The following is a 20,430-nucleotide window of genomic DNA, read 5'->3' on the forward strand; positions in this document are numbered from 1 at the left end:
TTCCAATTGTTTCGTTCATTTACAAAAAAAAGCATTACAAGTCGGTCTTCATTTGAATACCCACTTCAATTCACAGCACCGATAAAGTAATTGCACACCGTGCGTTGATATCGCAGTGAATCCCCGACCACGACATTGAGATCTGCTGTGGCTACCATGCTGACCTTGCGTCACGGTTAGCGTGCTGGATTTACTACGCAGGCAGAGGTAGGCGCTTCGATGCGATCTCCCGGCACGGCGGGCGTAACAATGGATGAGGTTTTGCCTTTTTTTCAATTTCACCCAACTCTGTCCGCCCAGCAATAGAAATGGTTGCGCCAGAGTTTGTCAATTTGCTGTGTGCATGTGGTGGGGGTAACAGTGTGGGTACCGGCCGCTGTGGAAGAGGAGGCCCAAAATACCCTTCATCGGGGGGGGGGGGGGGGGGGCTCCTTTGACTGAACATGCCCCTTGTGCTTTGCTCTAGGTCAACTCGACATGAAGTGACCGGGCTACCATTGGCGCTGGCGAGGCAGCGAGGCGTAGCTGGAGCTTGAACACGCCATCCGACTGTCCGTTGGGGTCACAATGAAAGCGGACTGCGATGGAATCACCGATCTTGCTGATGATTTTAGCCAATCAAATGAAGGTTGGGCGCTTGTCGCATCGTTACTCGACCCCGCGGATCGATTTGGAAATTGAACCGACACAAACATTTTAACCGACACACACATTATGCTTAACCCCGTTAATGTTGCTGTTTGTGTATTTATAGATCGACTGAGCGGAATCTATACAATTAATCTCGATTAACGATCAAGAATGACCAGGTGTGCGATTTTATTGCTCTATTACAGCGCCATGTCGACCTTAATAGGCGTTCGCCAACAGCACTTCCTTCAACTGTGGGATGTGCATTGTCCCTTTGACTTCTCTGCTTTTCAATACAAGCTTTTTTGTGTCGAGTCTGTTGTCCTTCCCCAGCGCATACGATAAGCACGGTTGACTACGTACGGTGCGAAAGAAGTTGAACATTCGTGCAAATTAGTGAACTCCAGTTCACCAGCAATGTATAAAATATTCATTCAGGAGTTAAGTCCTGGTCATACACAATCCAAGAACGATCGTTCGATTCATTTACTTAAAGGTGAAAAAATGCACGTGAATAAAAAAAGGGTGGCTGTTAATATTTAATAAAAAAATGTCGTCTATATAATTTTTTTACGTAGGATAATGACATTGCACCCAAAGCACTCGTTTTGCAATCGCGTGTCGGTGGCGTCAAGGAATACGCAGTGCGAGCCAGCTTCTCCTCTGATGTGGTCACGGGCATTCGGCTCTTCATTATTGGTTTAAGAGAGCCGGAGAAGTGTGGACGGGTGGGTGCAGACCGGTTCTCTGCTACACCTGAACTCAAGCAACACGCGCCCACACGCACACACACAGCCAGGTACAAAGACAAATATTATATATATATCTGTAATAGCCTAAATTATACTGTTGAGAAAGCCAGAACGATGCACTACAAAGTCGTGCATGTGCGTGCGCGACCAACGCCACGCCCAGCCACCTTTGTCTCCCCAGTGACGATGTTCACACACTGCACCAGGGACCCATTTGAGGCTGAGTCGACCTAGGGGAGGCCCGGGACCGGGTCAGATAATCGTCGTTGGTGTTGGCCGCGAACGGGAATCGAACCTCGGGCTGCCGGGTTCGTAGAGCAGCGCGCTAACCACGACACTACCGCTCCCCACACTCACACGGGTACACACCCACCCACACGCTCAGTGCTGAGCACCGATTGCTTTACCTGCTTTCACCCTGCCTAGGGCATGCACAGAAACCAACCGGTATCATGTGATATCTCCTGAATCATCATCCTTGTCAAACCCAAAAAAAAAACAATCGCCTTAAAAAACACACACACACACGGCAAATAAATTCGCAAGCCCTTCAACTATCAGTACATCTACTATCAGTACATCTACAGACTGAATTATATAGCAACTAAATATAATGAGTTATAATAAAAACATATAGAAATTTTCAGCCGTTGTCAAATCGCTGCTGGGGGGTTGTTTGGCCATACTTCACCACGCTGGTCAGTGTGGGTTTGTTGAAAGGAAGGGAGGGGGGCTGGAAAGACCTGTTGAGATATCGCACGAAATTGGATGTTAGCCACAGCCGGGTATTGAACTCGTGTCACCAGGTTCATAGAACAACGCGATAGCCACTGCATCGCCACCCGAACAGACTTTTGGGGCAAGTGCTGTTAGCGAGTAGCAGAGCCGCCTATAAAGGTCGGCACGCCACACGACAGAGTGGGTGGCCAGCACCGCGCCCGGCCGCCTTTGTCTCCTCGGTAGCGATGTTTGCACACCGCACCAGGTACTCATCAGAGGCTGAGTCTAATCTAAAACTAAACTATGTTTTATTTCACCAGGTAAGGCCCACTGAGCTATATAGCTCTTTTTCAGAAGCAACCTGGCCACAAATGATAGCTCAGTGAAGTGGCTTATCGTGTGGACATTTAGAGCAGCCAAATACTCGAAAGCTAGGGGAGGCCCAGGACAGATTCAGATAATCGTCACCGGTGTTGGCCATGAGCGGGAATCGAACTCGGGTCGACGGGTTCGTAGTGCAGTGCGCTAAACCATTGCGGCACTGCTCCCGGGCTAAACGCGCACACACACGCACACGGGAACACCCACACGCGCCGTCTCCACAGCTGCCCTATAAAAGTTGCCCCACAAGGATAACAACATGACCCACCCACAGCCCTTCCGGCACTTGGAGAGAGAGGTGCTTAGGGTGGAAATTGCCGGAACTGGCAGTGCAGCAGCATTCACGGTTTGAGTCAAATGTGCTGGGAGGGGAGAGATAGGGGAAAGTGGCACTTGTGGGGGTCGAGGAAGAGGCAGACTGAGCCAATACAAGGGTGGAGATACAGCTCATTGAGTGAATTAATGCCCTCCTGACAAAAGGGGAGATAAAGTCTATTGAGTGAATTAAGGCCCTCGAATGAGACAAGCGTTGTTGCCGGGCACCACGGGCGTGATACATTTATGGGAAGAACGATGTGCTTCACGTCCACGCGTTGTGTTTGCAAGCGATTTGGGGCGGGTGCATCGTGTTAAAGATAGCGGAGGGGGGGTGGGGGTTCCTTCTGAATATTGTACATCTGCATTGTGTCGTTGAGCACGTGAACAGTTACGATGAGCAGCTGTAGTTGCGGTAGCCACTCGTCTATTTAACGCCGACACAAGAACAAGAGCGAAAAGAACACAGCGTTGTGATTGGATGCTACGGTACGCCTAATATTAGGTGGCAATTGATGTATGAAGTGGTCCTGTGCACCAACGCGCACTGACCATTATGGTGAAGTAAAAAACAAACTCCACCACCAGTAAATCGTAGGGAGGCCTCCTCCGTCTAGCAGTGTCATGACAAATATTATTACTATCTTCCGCTTCTTATAGCGTTAGGCAAGCACGAATGTGTGAATTATACATCCTGGTTTGTTAGCCACACAAACCACGTGTGTTCTATATCCATGATATACAAATGTGTTAATTGTATGGTAAACTTAAATCATTTATAGACGTACAAATCCATTATATGTTATATTATACATAATAAATACAGTATCGGGCATTTATGTGCTTTCATATATTCATAAGTGTGAAATTATAAGCTCAGAGGAGCATAATGACTAAATGTACTTTGTATGTCAGTGTTTCCAAAATCTTACACTGGAAATATTAGATCGTTAAAAGTCCACGCAACATGTTTTTTTTTACGGAAAATGTAAAATAAAAAAATATACACCAGTGATATAATTAATAAATATGATGATGACCGTTTGAGTTATGGTCGAAACGTCGTGAGAATTTTTTATTGTTTTATATATATTTTGTTATTTTGTTGTTTCTCTTCAACGTGACTTTACCGAAAAAACTAAGAATATGAATTACTGCAGTCACGAAAGCTTTAAATCAAAATTTATTTCATGACCTCAATGGGGCACCATCTCACTAACGTTTTTTCAGCCAAAGTCAGCAGTCAACTCTAACTTTACACTCATAACCCAGTGTTGTAAACTCCACCATCCTATGGCAGATATTTTCTCAGTATAATCCCCAATGGCAGTGATGCGGGCGCAAATATTAATGTTCTACAATTGTCTACTTGTAAAGTATTTTTTTGGTGTTTTGGGCTTTGACATCAGCAAATGTTCCTTCAGAGGCTTGTTCTCCAGACAAACTAGGCATTGGCATGGAAAATGTGGAATTTTATACCACTCAGTCAGGACTGCCAATATAAACTAACTCCTTGCTGCTCAACAATCCTCGTGTCAAAACATCAAGCAAGACAACTCTTGATCGTTTTTTTTTATTTGGTAATAAAGCTTCACGTTAAAATCTCCCGTGAACCATTCAACATCCTGACAATTACATTTTGTTGTGGCGGAGATCTCCAAAATCTACGGCAACCCATGTGTCAATTTAAACAATAGAATACAGAAACTTAAATTTTCGATCATTGCCAAAAAAAAGATCACAAAATAATCCACATTTAGACCTCAATCAGGGCTCATTGACATATCTCTGTTCTTATCACTCTCGTTATCTTCCACGTGCGGTGAATGGCAGGCCGTTTGTTTTACTCTGGACCAGTGTGTGTGTGCGCGCGCGCGTGTATGTGTTTGCCCGAGATAAAAAAAAAGTCCTTTGATCTACAAAGCAGATTTTGAAATGCACAACTCCTATCCACAATAGCAAGGGCCGATAGAGTTATCCGTGGACAATAGAAGAATACCCAAACAGATTTCAGCCATCCCCTAAGTAACTAAGGTACAGCTTGTGAAAGGCATGCTTGTAATCAGCAAAGAATATCGTTTAAAGATACAAATCCTCCAACCAATCAGCTGTAGCTCGGCTATTTATGAATGCAAAGTATTTGAGGCCGAGTCGACCTAGAGGGAAAGCTATGGTCAAAGACTCACGTGACAAACCTTACTAATTGGCTGTGTCGGGTGGTGGCGGGTTTGACGACACATTCACATTTATGCGATCTAACCCACACAAAAAAACACATTATGGATAATATTTGTCGCCAAAGCCTTCTGCGTGTTAAACCAATAGTAGTCGAGTTTATTTAACCGGTTGCGAACTCAAATATACCAGAGGATCGACTCACTTGCGAGTGACCTGGGTCACGAAAATGGGAAGAAGCAACGAAACAAAGTTCCGTACTCCAATGAAGCGAATAGAAATTAGAGCAAGCGCAACCACCACATCACGGCAGAAATATAACGCGCTGCGCATAAATAATAACTCACTATTAAATAAAAAAATTTCCTCTTACTAAAGTTGACTTGGACAAACTAATTTTTTGTGGGTAATGTGATCACGGATAAGGGGAGTTCTGTACTCAACTAACTTACATCAAACCAAACATTTGTATCAACAAATGTGAATTATTATGTATAATCACACCATGGGAAGAACCATAAAACACGGAGTCTATCCCCCTGTGCCTTGCCCCATCCCTGTCTGCTCTGGGAAAGGGCTGCTTTGGATGTGGGGGGTCCTAACGTGGCATTGTCAGGGCCTCGGCGGTTGGTTGGGGGTTGTTTGGGGGTGGTGCCGGTGGTGCCGTATTTACGACGACTCTTCACCACCCAGCAGGCAGCTCCACACTTCCTTCACGCAGATCCTATCTGCCAGTGTTTCCCCCAGAGGGGGGGGGGGGAGGGGGGTGTGATCATTGTGCCCCGTTGCAAAAAAGGAATCAGGGAATGGGGGGGAGAGGCAGCCAGGGAGGGAGGGGGGCACTGGAAAGGGAGATGGGGGGAGAGAGAGAGAGAGGAACAGAGATTAAAGAGATAAGGGGGATTTAACAAATGGAAAAAGAAACAACGTGAAACTGAGAGATAGAGAGAGGGAGATTTAAATAAAGAGATAAATGGAAAAGTAACTTAAGGAGAGATATGGCTAATGCTACACTAACGGGATTACACAGCCTGGCCCAGAATATGCTAAAATATTAAAACGGCAACATTTAACATAAGTGTAATTTGGGGTTAGAAAGTTTCCAGGTTTCAAGTTGGTGTAATGCAAGAAATCACGCGCGCTATCATCATTCAATAACATAACAATCGCCCATATATTTATAACAAAACTAGCGGGAAGTACCCAGCGTTGTCTGGGCAAAAAAGACACACACATCGACTTACACACACACAGAGACAGACATCGACCCACAAACACATCGACCTCCACGCATACACATATGGACACACACACACATGGACTTGCCCACACAGACATCGACTTACACACACACACATTTTAACTTTTCTATTTACTGAGTTTTTAAAGATTAGTTTTCTATGTATGTCATGTTAGGGAAAGAACCAAGGAAGAGGGGAAATGCAAACCATTGTTAATGCACCTTTGAGGATCAGCACACTGTAATCGAAGGTGAAGGTCATACTTAACTTGTATGATATGCCTTTGTCTTGTATTGAATGCTAGGAGTCATAAGTAAATGGTTAATTGTATAAAAACACGTGTATTTGTACTGTAGTCTTTATTACTGTTGTTTTTAATAGTACTGTAGTAAGGCGCTTGAGGATAGCGCAGACGGTCTCTCATTTGTAATACATAAATGGGGTGAATGGGGAGAAGGGAGGGAGGGACAGGTCATGGCCGAGGCGAAATAAGAGCAGCGCGCGGGCGGTGCCGCAAACAACCGCTGGCAGCCAGACCGCCGACAGGACACTTGGCAGGCACGGAGGCTGGCAGGAGACTTGGGGACGTAGCGACGAGATGTGGGGACGGCGAGGAATCCGCCTTGCATGAGCGCCGTCGCGAGCGAAATGGTGGCCGGCAGGCGTGGGTGCAGGCAGGAGACCCGCGGTGTGAAGGCCGCACAGGGCAGTGAGATGTGGGCGCGGCACAGCGGGCAACGGCCGACAGCCGAACTGCCCCCCAAAGCAGGCGTGGGGTGAAGCAGCACACGTGGGAGGGGAGTCGCGCCCCCAACCAAAGCAAGAGCCTCTCCAAAGTGATGAAACACAAAATAGGGCCTCTCCAAAATAATGAAACTGCCACTTATTGCTGAGCCCCGCCCCCCTATCAAAGAGCCTCTTTGTAAACAATGTTTCTGGTCTTGCCCGCTGGTGCAAAGTAATGTAAATATTTGTCTTTGTCGACGCGAGAGCATCCAACATAAAGTTGGCCATGAGAAAAGCACGGAGTTGACAAAATCAGTCACACCACTGTTCAAGATTGTTCTTGAGCAAGAGCATGCAGGTTGTCCCTGTAGGGTGATGGTAGTCCGATAGACGTGAGGTCTTTTCCACCAATGGAGTGAAGTTTGTCTTCAAGGAGGATGAGGGCCTGGTTAAAGATGACATCAGAAAAGGTGACGTCGTGGAGGATGTCCTCACTCATGCCCTCTTTGTATTTTTGCCAGAGTCCCATGGGGTTAGATGGGCTGCAAACTTGAAAAATTATGCAGAAGAGCAATTTCAGTTGATAAGTGGACTGTACAACAGAAGCTTCTGTCATAGCTCTATCAAGATGCTGATCATCCTCAAGAATTCCACGAACATTGCAAGCGTCCCTGTATGTTTGACAGACAACTCCTTCCACTGTTTTGAGGTGTATGAAAGATTTGTGCCCTTTGACAACATGGAGAAGCATTCGGAGAAAGTAGCACTCTTGATTGTTGCGATCAACTATGTAGACTCTTCCTAAGGCATCAGATTCACCGTCACCAGCACGTCGCTTCCAATTTTTTTTAGCAGTCCGTGTATAGTAGGAGGAAACTTCATGGTCGAGCAGGCTGGCAGCAAATGGTTCACTTTGGCACAAAACAAACAACGGCATCAGGGTGGTGTTTTGTGGAGCCAGGGCCTGTTGCTGGGAATTTCCTTCGGTGAAGTAGATGCGTTGACCACTTTCGAGGTGAACACGCCAAATGGACGACTGTGGGGGGAACGCTTATGGATGGGGAAGCCTAGAATTCTCCAAATGGCCTCATTTCTGCTGATGTATCTTCGTTGGACAAAAAGTTTAACCTCACCTGCGGTCTTGCATAGATGGCCAATTTGGATTGAACTGCCCACATGGGCCATGGACCATTTGCTTGCAGACCACATAAAATAGGGCAGGGTCTTGATGGGGGTCAGGTAGCTCAGCACTAACAAATATGTCAATGTCACTTGCATGAATTATTTCCCTCATCCATAGCAGAATGTGAGCATAAGGAAGAGCACGTTTTTGCCACTCAATGTTTTGCAAGTTGCATCTTATCTTTCCAAAGACGCCACCTTCCCTAGTTGTAATAAGCCTCATGAGTTCATCAACTTTGAGTTTGAAGACCCTTGCAGTGATGACATGTCTGTCTGTTGGCTTTTGGTCTGGATAAAGCTCAACCTGGATCTCCTTCCATTTAGGATTGCAAATGAAGGTGATAAAGAGATCGGGCCTGCCACATTGGCTGATGTACGTCGTGGCATGTTGAGTCTTCTCATGCATGTATCTTGGTCCACCTGTGAAAGATGAAGGCAAAATAACTAATCTGCCCACATTCTGAGCGTTTGCATCTAGGTCAGCATTGATAGTATCCCTGAGATGAGCATACTGTTCTACACGCAGGCGTTTTTGATGAAGTTGAATGTAAAGAAGGCACTCTCAATTTTGGCATACTCATCAACAACATACTGGTGTGAAAGAGGTTGGCGCACCATAATATGGGGTTTGCTCCTTCTCTGTCCATGGTCATGAAGGAATAGAAGTTTTTAGAGGAGACAGTTTTGTGAGTATGTCTTGCTGGTAACCATCTTGGACTTGCCACAGCATAATGGGGAATTGTATGGCATCATATGCTCTGTCTCAGGGATTTGTTTGCTGGTGTTGTCTTGGTATCGAAGCACAAATACCTCTCTTACCATGTTCCTCACCCACCGTAAGAACAGGAACCTCAGCACAAGTTGGGGCATCGAACCTCCCTGCATGCTCCCCGAACGTGAACCCCACGGTGTGCGAGCCAAATCCTTCGCAAAAGTTTGGGCCGCACACACACAGACAGACAGACAATGACATTTATAGGTCAGAAAGATAGCTAAAGAGACATTTTTACCCCTACCTCGTATACCCGTCCCTCCAAGTAAAAATGTACAACAGCGTATTGTACGCAACTCATCGGGCTCATCGGGCCCATGGGCTCTCTGAAACGGCATCGTTTCAGCAGCGTTGATTCAAGACAAGCAAAACTCTGTGCCGGTTTCGACGTTCAGTGTCTCATCAGCAGTCGGGCACACTTGATTCAATGCTGGTGAACTGCCATACGCTATAGGCAAGGGCCCACCTCTTTGAAGGATTGGTCCGAACGCAGCGCGAAATTGTATAATGCTTAACGCGCAACAATTATCAGTGACGTTGATGATATGAACCACAAAACACTGCTACGGCTCTTTCGTATATCCGTCTCGCCACGTAAAAAGAATATAACACACGCAATTCTGATACAACCCACAAGCACGCTGATGATTATTTCGAGTTATGTTTTATGAATGAGCGGGTTAGAGCTCATTCAGTTATTGAAGCTCTATGCATGTGCAAGCGGAACGTCCGGACATTATGCCGAACAGCAAGTGGAGAGCTGGGACGCCGGACCGTGAACAGCTACGCAGCAGCAGCAGCAGCATCCCGTTGAGAGACAGGCGTCGCTTTTTCAAGGGAGACTGCGAGAGAAGCCCAAAAGGGAAGGCCAGAAGCAGCATCGTGAGCAGCTTGAATTCTCCAAGGAGCACAGACGCGCCAGGCCCACCATCTCTGGGTCGAAACCTTGAGCCAGTGGTGACAATCACAATTATCCCTTGCCCGTTGGGAGTCAATCCATTGGACAACCAATCGCTCTTGACCGGCACCCATAACAAACAAAGTAGTACCTATCTTAGCCACATGTAACTTTGAAAAAATATTTTTTTTTTTACCAGGTAAGGCCCACTGAGCTATATAGCTCTTTTTCAGAAGCGACCTGGCCACAAAGGATACTACCTCAACGAAGTGGCTTATCATTGCAGCCAAATACTCAAAACCCATGAATCTAAATGTGGAGGGAAAAACCGGAGGACCCGGAGAAAATTCCACGTGATCACGGGGAGAGACACGTGACCACGGGGAGAGGCACGTGACCATGGGGAGAGGCACGTGACCACGGGGAGAGACACGCAGACTGCACGATGTCCTACACACCAGGCGAGGTAGTTAACATCTCGCCCCTGTGGCACCTTGGTCCACTGAAGGACTAAATACCCCCCCCGCCACACCCAAATTGTGATTTGAACTCCTCTACCTAAAAAAAGATGAGTACTGGTCAAGACCTGTTTTTGTCTGGGGACAAGCTTGATTTTTTTAGTTTTACCCAAGCTCAGAATGTATCCTATGACTGTACATTTATACAAAAAAAATCTTCCACGACCAAACGCATCGTGGGAGGGCCTTCATCCAGCAGCGGATTGACAACGGGGCTGTCAATGTCCAATTCAGTACTTTATTTAAAAAAAAACGATTCTATCAACAAAAAGCCTTAAGTTGATCCTGCTTGAATGACGATGCAATACAAAACTAAAACAACTTGTCCTCTGTAAAGTTCACAACATGAGCTTGGCTTGGGTCCACGCATTCATGTACACCTTGTGACGAGATCTTCCGATTAAAAGTCAACCGCATCTTTACACAAACTGTGAAATACTGCACCACGTTTGAGTAAACAATACGCGTAGTGCAATCGGATTGCTGGTTCGTCACTGACGTTTTATTTTGTTTTGCTTGTGAAATTATGAACCTGCGTGTCAGCTTAACGCTGCAGATCTCCCCGAACCGAGCTCCAACTGCGCAACTGTGTGGTGGGGAGGTCAGGCGAGATAAAACTGGAGGATAATGACTCGTGTAAACAGTGACGGCTGATAAGGGAGGCAAATACTGTGACTTGAGAAAGAGAGGGCAAAATAACCCCAGCCACTCCACCTCCACGACCGACCGCCCCTATCCATCGGTTCCACTGCCCTCCAAACTATTTTGTCTCTATTTTGTAAGCCCCGTCTCTTGCTGATGATACCCTGGATGTGGGTATCATCAGCATTATGCACTTACAGAAGGTCACGTGGCTGATGGGTCACGTGGAAAGACAGATATGTGATGGGAGACGATGTCTACCAATATGTTTTTCTGTTAAATATATATTTTTAACCATAAGTGGGCGGTGATTAACAAGTCTTCGGCCTCACGTGGGAGACTCGATGAAAAGGTCAACTCGTCATGACACAGAGATATTAGGAGCAGAGAGGGGCTGCCCAGATTAAACAAAAAAAAAGCCAATACACGGTCCCTAAAGATTTGGGGATGCAGGATCTGTTCTGCATTCCCAGGTCGAAGTTTCGGTCTATGGGTGACCGAGACTTTTCCCGTGTAGCCCCCAAGGCTTATGGATCGCTCTTCCACGACATATATCAGAATCTCTCGAGAGTCTGTGAACATTTTTAAAATGTGTCTTAAAACCAATGTATACGCTTCCGCTTAGTAAACTTTTAGATCATTTCGTAAATGGATTATAATATAATTATTGTCATGCTTAGGTGTCTGCTGCTGCTAAGTCATGTAGAGTGCTTTGAGATCCTTGACGAAAAGCTGCTATATAAAATGGAATTATTAGAATAAAGTCTATGAATATGGAAATGCTTACCTATGTAGAATGAGGGCAAAGGGGTAGAACGTCCGTCTGTATTGCTTTTAAAAGTACAGTCATCAGTTTATTTGCAGTCACACGGGGCACTAGGTCACTAACCCGTAACTAGTGAGTCGCAGTTAATGTCGAAGCCAGCGTTAGCATTGCTTCTCATGGTGTGGCAGAGTATGAAAGGGTTGATCATCCTCTCGCGATAGTGCCCAGACCTGGTTCCCAGTGACTTCCGCAAGTCCGCACAGTTTAAAAACAATCGATTAAACAATAAAAGAACTACTTTTTATTTTAAGAGACAAGGCCCACCGAGCCTCACAGCTCTTTTTCAGAAGCGATGTGGCCATTCATGATACGCCAAACGAAGCGGCTTATCACGTGGAAATGCATAGCAGCCAAATACTCTGAACGCACGTCCCTTCGAAATGTGGGGGGGGGGGGAACCGGAGGATCCGGTGAAAGATCCACGCGACAACGGGGAGAGAGAGACACACGCAAACTCGAAATATACAGCCTTCAGGTGTCGAGATCGAACCCATGACCTCCTGCATACCAGGCGAGGAAATTAACATCTCGCCACTGCGGCTCCCCAATTGTAGGGAAAGTAACATCTCCAGCAGCAAGACGAGGCAAATGTGTCCTGAACAAAAGATTTGAGAAACAAGACAAAAACGTCCTTCAGAGACAGTCATGACCAAGCACATTGCATGTCAAGAACAAGAACAACGCAATACCAGCATCATCAGTAACCAATTGCTTTTCATGAGAGGCCGCAGACCTCTCCATCGTCCCTTGCCAATGAAGCGTTGACATCACCAGCCAACTTAAACCACAAAGGATTACTTGCTGAAAGCATGGCCACGAAACTGGCGAGCTTCTGCCAACGCCAGCTTACCAATTCAAGCGCACATGCAGACAGGACTGGCTTACCTACAAAACTTGGCATTGGTGTCTGTGAATGTGCGAGTGTGTAGTTGCTGCGCGGGCAGGGTTGGCTTTGCGTTTCGTGCAAAAACTGGCGACCCGAGTTCAGCTATGGCTAACCATCGGTGGCGAGTGCTATCTTGGCCGGTTCTGGTGAGACCCATATTGTGACCCAGCCTTAAACGAGTAGCGTGTATGCGACGTGTAAACATCTACACTGGGGGAGGCAGAGATAGCTGGGCATGGGGCTGGCCTGGCCACAACCACTCCCCTCGTGCACCATCCCGACTATGATAGCCTGCTGCTGCTCGCTCGCAGCTGCTTGCCCAAGGAGTCTGTGTGTACGCTAGACGAGGAGGTATCTTTGCGGTGTCTCTGCACACGGACACACGCACGTGGGTGTGAGCGCGTTCATGCGTGCGTTCATTTGTCTGTGCTTGCGTGTGTTGCCTGTGTGTTCCTGCAAGTTTCAGAAAGGTCAGGCAGGTGATCAGTCATCATGGCGGTCCTTTAAACAGTTCCACTCATGCAGATAAGCGCTCTCCACCACCCCTTGCTGCCTCACCCAACACCCACAGATACCAAACTCCCTCCTACCCCCCCCCCCTGCATCTCTGCCAACTCCCATACGCATTATCGACCTAACACGCACACATACACACACAAAAAAGACAAACATCCCCCGTATAGCCTTAACAGACTTAACACGTCGGCTTTCGCGACCAATATTATCGGTGGACTTAGTAACGAATTGGCGTGTTTTGTTTACCTGACAAACCTTACCAATTGGCTGTGCCGGGTGGTGGCGGGTTGAACGACACATTTATATGTACGCGATCTAACCCAAATAAAACCTCTATGAAGGTCCTTAATAGACTGTTTGGGGCAAGTGCTGTTAGCGAAGAAACTGAGCACTTGGTGCGCTGTGTAAACATCGCCACTGGAGAAGAAAGGCGGTCGGGCATGGTGCCGGGCACCCACCCACCCCCTCGTGCACCGTGCTCGCTAACAGCACTTGCCCCAACAGTTCGTTAAGGCTACACGGCGAGGTGCTGAATCTTTGTCTTCTTGTGTGCCTGTGTCCATTGCGTGAGTGAGCGAGTGCGTGGGTGGGTGGTGCACCCAAGTCGACATCGCTGGCTACCTGCATTGCGCGCCTGCGCGTTGCTCCGCTGTACCATGCGATGCATCGCCGCTGACGCCGTCTCAATTTCACGACGACGACGGGGTGAGGCACAGCCCCGGATTCACCTGAGCATGCGGGTGGAGAGTGGGCGTTGAGGTTAGGAAGGGAAAGGTTCCTAAACCGCGTACCAGCATCGTATCATGTCCCCCAAGACTCGGGAGGCAGGAGCAGATTGATGGAAGGCATGTCGAGCGGCGAAAATTCACACTAAAAAAACGCACACTCATTTTCAAGGAATGTTTTTTTTACGCGCTAATTGTCGCGCTGCCGCTGTGACCACAGCGAGCTGGGTTCAACTCCCTGCCACTTGTTGCTCGGGCTGCAATGGGAATAAATTACTGGAACAAGTTCTATATGATTCACGCCCCCCCCCCCCAATCCACTAGTGCTGCAGTGTGCACTAGATTGCACCATGTGTGAGTCTCTGTGTCTGTGGGTCTCTATGCGTGTCTGTGGGTCTCTATGCGTGTCTGTGTGGTCCCTATGCGTGTCTGTGGGTCTCTATGCGTGTCTGTGGGTCTCTCTGTTAGTCTAGGGTTCATTCTGTGAGTCAAACAAAAGAGAGGAATCCTTGATTCCTTCATTCGAAATATTCACTCCCACCACGGCGTTCCAGGGCGTTCCGGCTCATTTCCTCCACTGCTTGCTACGATGGTCATGGGTAGGAATTCAACCCAGGTGGCTGGTTTGCAGCGCAGGGCCTCAAACCAACTGCGCCACAGTGGAGTGTGGCAAACATCCCGATAGCTCCACACACACAACTCGTGACTAACATATCTTTGCAAGCCCACCGTATGTAAACACAGCACCTCATACAACCTACGTATAAAAGGGCTTTGTAAACATCTGTTAGAGGCTCAGTGAGAGTGAACTGAAAACAGCTTAGGTCCATGGCTTACGTTCTTGCTCCATTGTGTTGCTTCTATCGAGGCACTACACAGAAATCAACAGGGGGCCAACCACCACCACTTCGAAATAAATAAATGAACCTTCCCACTCTTTGAGCCTTCGTCGAGTTCCCGTGAACATGTACAAGGGGGGAATAGTTTAGCCCAGCACTCCCTTCCTCCCTCTCTCATTATCATCACCAATGCCGATTTGCATGTGAACAGCGACGCAGCGTGCGTGCGTGTGCGTGCGTGCGTGTGCGTGCGTGCGTGCGTTACATATGAATGCGTTAGTTGGGCGCTCTTACAACGAGCTTCATCAGGCGGACAGCCAAATTTGTGGAGAAGTCCACCTGTTTCGTACTCAGATTGTAAAAGTTGTGGCTTGGCTCTCCAACACACCGGTGTGTGCTGTACTAGTGACGAATTGGCACGTTCTGTTTACGTGACAAACATTACTAATTGGCTGTGCCGGGTGGTGGCGGGTTTTAACGACACATTTATATATTTACGCGATTAACCCCCCCCCCCCAAAAAAACCCTATGTTATGGATGATTTCGGTCGCGAGAGCCTACTACGTGTTAAACTGGGTGCCCTCGCTGTTCACAAATGAGCGCATGTGGGACAGCCGTGCCCACAGCGGTCATTACACTACGCTTTGAAACCCGGCGACCACAATTCTATTCCCGTCCGCAGCGAAAGTCAGCGAGTGGCCAACTGGCGTCTGAACCACACGCCGCACTGACTGTTCGGTTGCCGAAGAGGCGCCACACACCCCCCCACCCCCCTCCCCCCCCCCCCCCCCCCCAGTACGCGGAGCAAAACGTCGGACACCGTGCCGAACAGCACGCGGCAGTGCAACCCGGAGAACCATCGCACGCGAGTTGTTCCCTAGGCCTCCCCGCGGTCAATTCAGCCTCAAACGAATGCCTGCTTTTGTGCGTAAACGTCGACATGGAAGAGGCGAACGCGGCCAGGCGCGGTGCTGGGCCCCCCCCCACTAACTAAGTGTGTCGTTGTGGCCCTAGTAGGGTTGCTCACTAACCACACTCATCCCAACATTCCCAGTGCATCATTGGGAGAGTTATTTCGTCTGCGTGTGTTGGTTGGCACGCTGCGCCGTGAAGCCCCGCCACCCGGGTTCGATTCCTGTCCGTGTGCATCAATCGCCCTTGATGCCAAGACGGTGGCACGGGCTTCCACTCGGTATTTGTTCACAGCCAGGTAAGAGCTCGTTTAGACAAGATTTCTACACGTCATATATTCATGGAGGTCGACTCATCCCGTAACGGAAATTACGATGAACATAACGAGTGCACCAGGTTGACTGTCAATAGCGGCCAGAGACGAGCGGCCCGACGTTTGTGTTACGCTGGCCATCGTAGGCTACCGTATCCACTCACGCCCGCGTGATGCGATGGGATGATTATCACGATTGAAGGGGCGCGGGGGTGGGGGATCGTGATTCCACTCAAGAATTGTTCCTTTCGTCTTATTGTTTCCACCCCATTTGCGTTGTTCGTTTGTTGTGCACACATTCGCTCCATCCATTTTAATATTAGCGTCGCATTTGTATATGGCCAGTCTTGGGGTGAAGCAGAGACAGCAGCTAAAGACCGTCCGGCATGGCACAGCCTTGTTGGGGCCTTATGCTCCACAGGGAGCGAAGTGGAGTCAGCTAAGCTAACAAGTAGAATTTGTATGGATTGTAACGAGTACATTCGACTGTGCATTACTGAAAAGCACGTGTCATGAAGACTTGATTAAAAATCAGCGAATCGACACGGGCGTTACGTCCCTAATAAACACGCACGCAGGGAAGCCGGAAACATTTGTACAATTAAGACTAATTGGTGATGCTGCTCCGTTGGCAGTGGTAATGTACGTCGATTATAGAGGTCCACTCGTTAATTATAATCAACGTGCATTGCCACTGACAACGGAACAGCCTCACCAAGTAATGTCTTGAATTACCATATGAATAATCAAAACGGAAATGGATACCCATTGCAAGTTATATGCATCCATTAATCCGCCCCCTCCCCCTTCGCACGTTAAGGGGTCAAGTGACGTCGTCACTGGTATCCCTCTGTATAATGAACGAAACAGGTGGACTTCTCCACAAATCTGGCTGTCGCCTGATGAAGCTAGTTGTAATTACTGGCGAAACGTCGTACTCAGATTGTAAATGTTGTGGCTTGGCACTCCAACACACCGGTGTGCTGTACTAGTGACGAATTGGCATGTTCTATTTACGTAACAATCCTTTATGGTTTGGCTGTGTCGACTGGTGGCGGATTTAACGGCACATTTATATTTACACGATCTAAATAAATAAATAAAAACCTTCATTTAATCTTGACTTAAAGCTTTCGTGACTGCAGGAATTAATATTCTTGAGTCTTTCGGTAAAGTCACGTTAGATAAGTTGTAAATAGGTTCAAATAAAATATTTTATTTGAATCCATCTACGTGACTTTACCGAAAGACCCAAGAATATGAAGACCTTTATTATAGAGTACACAAACGCATACAGTATAACAAACAAAAGTACACCTATCGACTCAATACATACATTTACAACGGACGGGAACTAGAGGATTGCAAGTAGGCCCATGGTCCAATCAGTGTGCTCTTGTGCACAGACAAAGATCCCCCATATAGTCTGAACAGACAAGTGCTGTTAGCGAGCACCTATGAAGGTGCTCGCTAACAGCCGCTTTTGTCTCCCTAGTGACGATGTTTACACACCGCACCAGGTACTCATTTGGGACCGAGTTGACCTAGGGGAGGCCCAGGACCGGTTAAGACGATCACCACGTACACACAACCGCTCACAAATACACGCGCATGAAGCTCTCCTTGTTAGCCCGATGGGACACTGCATGCACACACACGCACACTTGCGCATACTCTCACCCTTTCACCCAAAGCACAAAGACACAAACCGCAGGCAATTTGTTATGGGTTTTAATTGATTGGTTTCCTATTTGTATAGTACGACCTAATTTGCCTATATAGATACGCGGACAATGTCTCCTGCATATATGACTCTCCATGCAATAAATACAAGTTTGTTTAACAAAACCCATCGGCCCCTCGGCCTTCTGTGGAGTATACAATTCCAGCAAACGTTTATTAAGCGCACGCAATCTCTGGACCAGTTTTGACACCCTCCATGTCATCGACAGAGTTAGGCTTGCCCGAATCAATGGTGATTAACTGCCATACGGTATCGACAAGGACCCTCTCTTAAAATATTAATTTCTTGTTGTTTATATATTCTGCACAACAATGCTAATGGTAATAAAATGTTGCCTATGTAGGTTAAAGTGAGTGCTTATGAAACAAAACAGCAAATAACAACGTTCGTATGACTGGATGAACCCCCTCATCGGTCACGGGGAGGAGGTTTTTTGACCATACGCGTTGCCTCTGATAATAAAACAAGCAGAATCTTTGGTGCGATTTAAATCTGCCCTGAAACCTCACCTCTTTAAGGTGGCATTTTCCCCATTAGCGTCGCTCGTTCACGCTGCTGTCTTATTTCCCTGCTTTTTCATACACTGTGGCGCACTGGGGATCCTCGGATGAAACGCGCCTTTCAAATGTATATTATAATTTTTATTGACCGGAAGAAAACAAAAAAACTTCACATCCCGTAATCAAGTGCAGTCAGCGGACAAGAGAGGAAGAATCGAGCGGCGATCGTGAGGAGGAGGAGCGGAGCGAGGCTGCTGGGAGACGTGCGATGAATGAATAAACACGTGACGCGCTAGATCCCGGGTGGCTCGTTGAAGAAACAAAAAAGAGGCCGTCCACTGAAGAACTTAAGAGGGGAAACCTTCGTGTAAGATCTTCAAAACCGTCGGGGCCTCTCCGCTTGGGAGGTGGTCGCTTTTTGCGAAGCATTGGCCAGGGAATTAGCGGCGACGCTGCGACGCGCCCCCCCACGTGCAAACACGCGCGCGATAGGCTGAGCGCGCGGTGCTAATTGCTTCAGCACGATGGGTAGTGCGGGTTGGTGAAGAAGAGGGGGCCAAGTGAAGGGGCGGAGGCGGGTGGTAAGGAAAGCCGAGGGCCGGTTCACATATCACTCACCACTGATGTTAACCCAAGCCAGAGATCTGCATTCTCAAGTGATCTCCGGGTTCTTACTCAGAGATCTGGGTTTTGAGTAATAGCCCAGAGATTACTTGAGAACCCAGATCTCTGAGACCTTAAGTTCACTGCATTTGAGAACCCACATCTCTGGGTTGAACATCTCTGCAGCAGGGCAGATGGGGAAAGTGCAGGGCAGGTGGGGAAAGTGCAGGACAGGTGGGGAAAGTGCAAGTGCCCCGAGTGTGGATACGAGTTGACTGGAAGGGATCTCAGAAGCAGTTCCCTGGTGACACCTTCCACGGGCCATTCTCTCACCGCTCGGCGAGAGTTCCGGATGAGTGTGTCGTCATCCATCATCATCTCAAGACAGGGCACACCGGGCAGCACAATTAAGAATCAAACTCAATGAAAAGAATGTGGGTAAAGTGCACAAAGCCTGGCATAGACAGCTCCTAGAATAAAGGACAACTGTCGTTTTGCATTGGCGAGTGAGAGCGCGTGTGTGTTTAGATATGGTGGGGAGCGGTAGTGTCGCGGTGAACACGCTGTGCTTCGAACCTGGCGCCCCGAGTTCGATTCTCGCTCACGGCCAACACCAGTGACGATTATCTGAACTGGTCCTGCCCTTCCCCTAGGTCGACTTAGCCTAAAATGAGTATCTGGTGCGGTGTGTAAACATTGCCACTGGGGAAACAAAGGCGGCCGGGCGTGGTGTTGGTCACCCACCCCCTCGTGTGCCGTGCCGACCTTCATAGGCGCTCGCAAACAGCACTTGTCCTAACAGCGTGTTCAGCCTCTACGGGGGATCTTTGTCTTTGTTTAGATTTGGACGTGAATGTTCTGTGTAAGTCACGGCGATAGTTTTGAAAGGACATGCCCTCCCACGTAAATCACCATGCGCACCACAATTTCCAACCTGCCTCGCACTCCCCACCTACCCACACTCCCTCCCGTCCACTGTGCCAACTCACAATGGTTCTAATCCAACCAAACGTCTCCAACGGCAACCACAGGCTTAGTGCCAAAGAAAAAAAAAACACCAGACTGGGATGCATTCCAATAAAAGCACATGGACCGATTCTATCACAACTTTCTGTATTTTTTTTACTTCTATTGAACGCCGCCGTTAATTGTACCGCTGCCCCATGCGCACGGGGCAGCTACGGGCCCCCGAGAGCACCCATCCCTTTTTGCCCGACACTCATCATCGGGCGAGTCGAATGAAATTGTAAATCCGTAACCGGGTCAGATTTTGCTCGTGAAATATATCCGTATGGATCGACAGATTTAAATACGGGGTGCCGCGGTTGGAGCCGATCGGCTCGCCAGCAGCTTACGAGAGTTGGCGCTTGACGCACTCGACAATAATTATTAGTTACGAAGCGAGTTCGCATGGGGCTCGCACCGAGCCCATCGCCTCCCTCCCACGTTCAGTAAAAGCGAGCACGGTCGCCGTGATCGCGCTTCGGCACGGGCTTTGTCGGGTCGTGCGACGCGCTTTTTTGGCACGGTGTCCGACGTTTCGCTCCGCACCCTCGGATATTCTTCAGCACGTGGAGTGCAACGCCGGCGGACGGTCGCGCCGGACAACGCGC

The 20,430-nt window shown here is 48.1% G+C and overlaps 1 long non-coding RNA gene across 2 annotated transcripts; it reads right to left on the bottom strand.

The window, feature by feature from the left end:
* Positions 1-1,156: 1,156 nt before the first annotated feature.
* LOC116947866 (uncharacterized) lies at positions 1,157-19,800 on the bottom strand. 2 transcript variants are annotated; one of them, XR_012945741.1, is made up of 3 exons: positions 18,224-19,800; positions 13,802-13,908; positions 1,157-1,386 (listed from the first exon to the last, which is right to left on the bottom strand). It is a non-coding gene; the product is annotated as an uncharacterized LOC116947866 (long non-coding RNA). The 2 variants fall into 2 exon arrangements; XR_012945740.1 differs by lacking the exon at positions 18,224-19,800 and adding an exon at positions 14,743-15,198.
* Positions 19,801-20,430: the final 630 nt, after the last annotated feature.

Source organism: Petromyzon marinus, chromosome 31 (genome assembly GCF_048934315.1).
Source record: "Petromyzon marinus isolate PM22_M1 ecotype Great Lakes invasive population chromosome 31, UKy_Petmar_22M1.pri1.0, whole genome shotgun sequence".
Taxonomy (NCBI): Eukaryota; Metazoa; Chordata; class Hyperoartia; order Petromyzontiformes; family Petromyzontidae; genus Petromyzon; species Petromyzon marinus.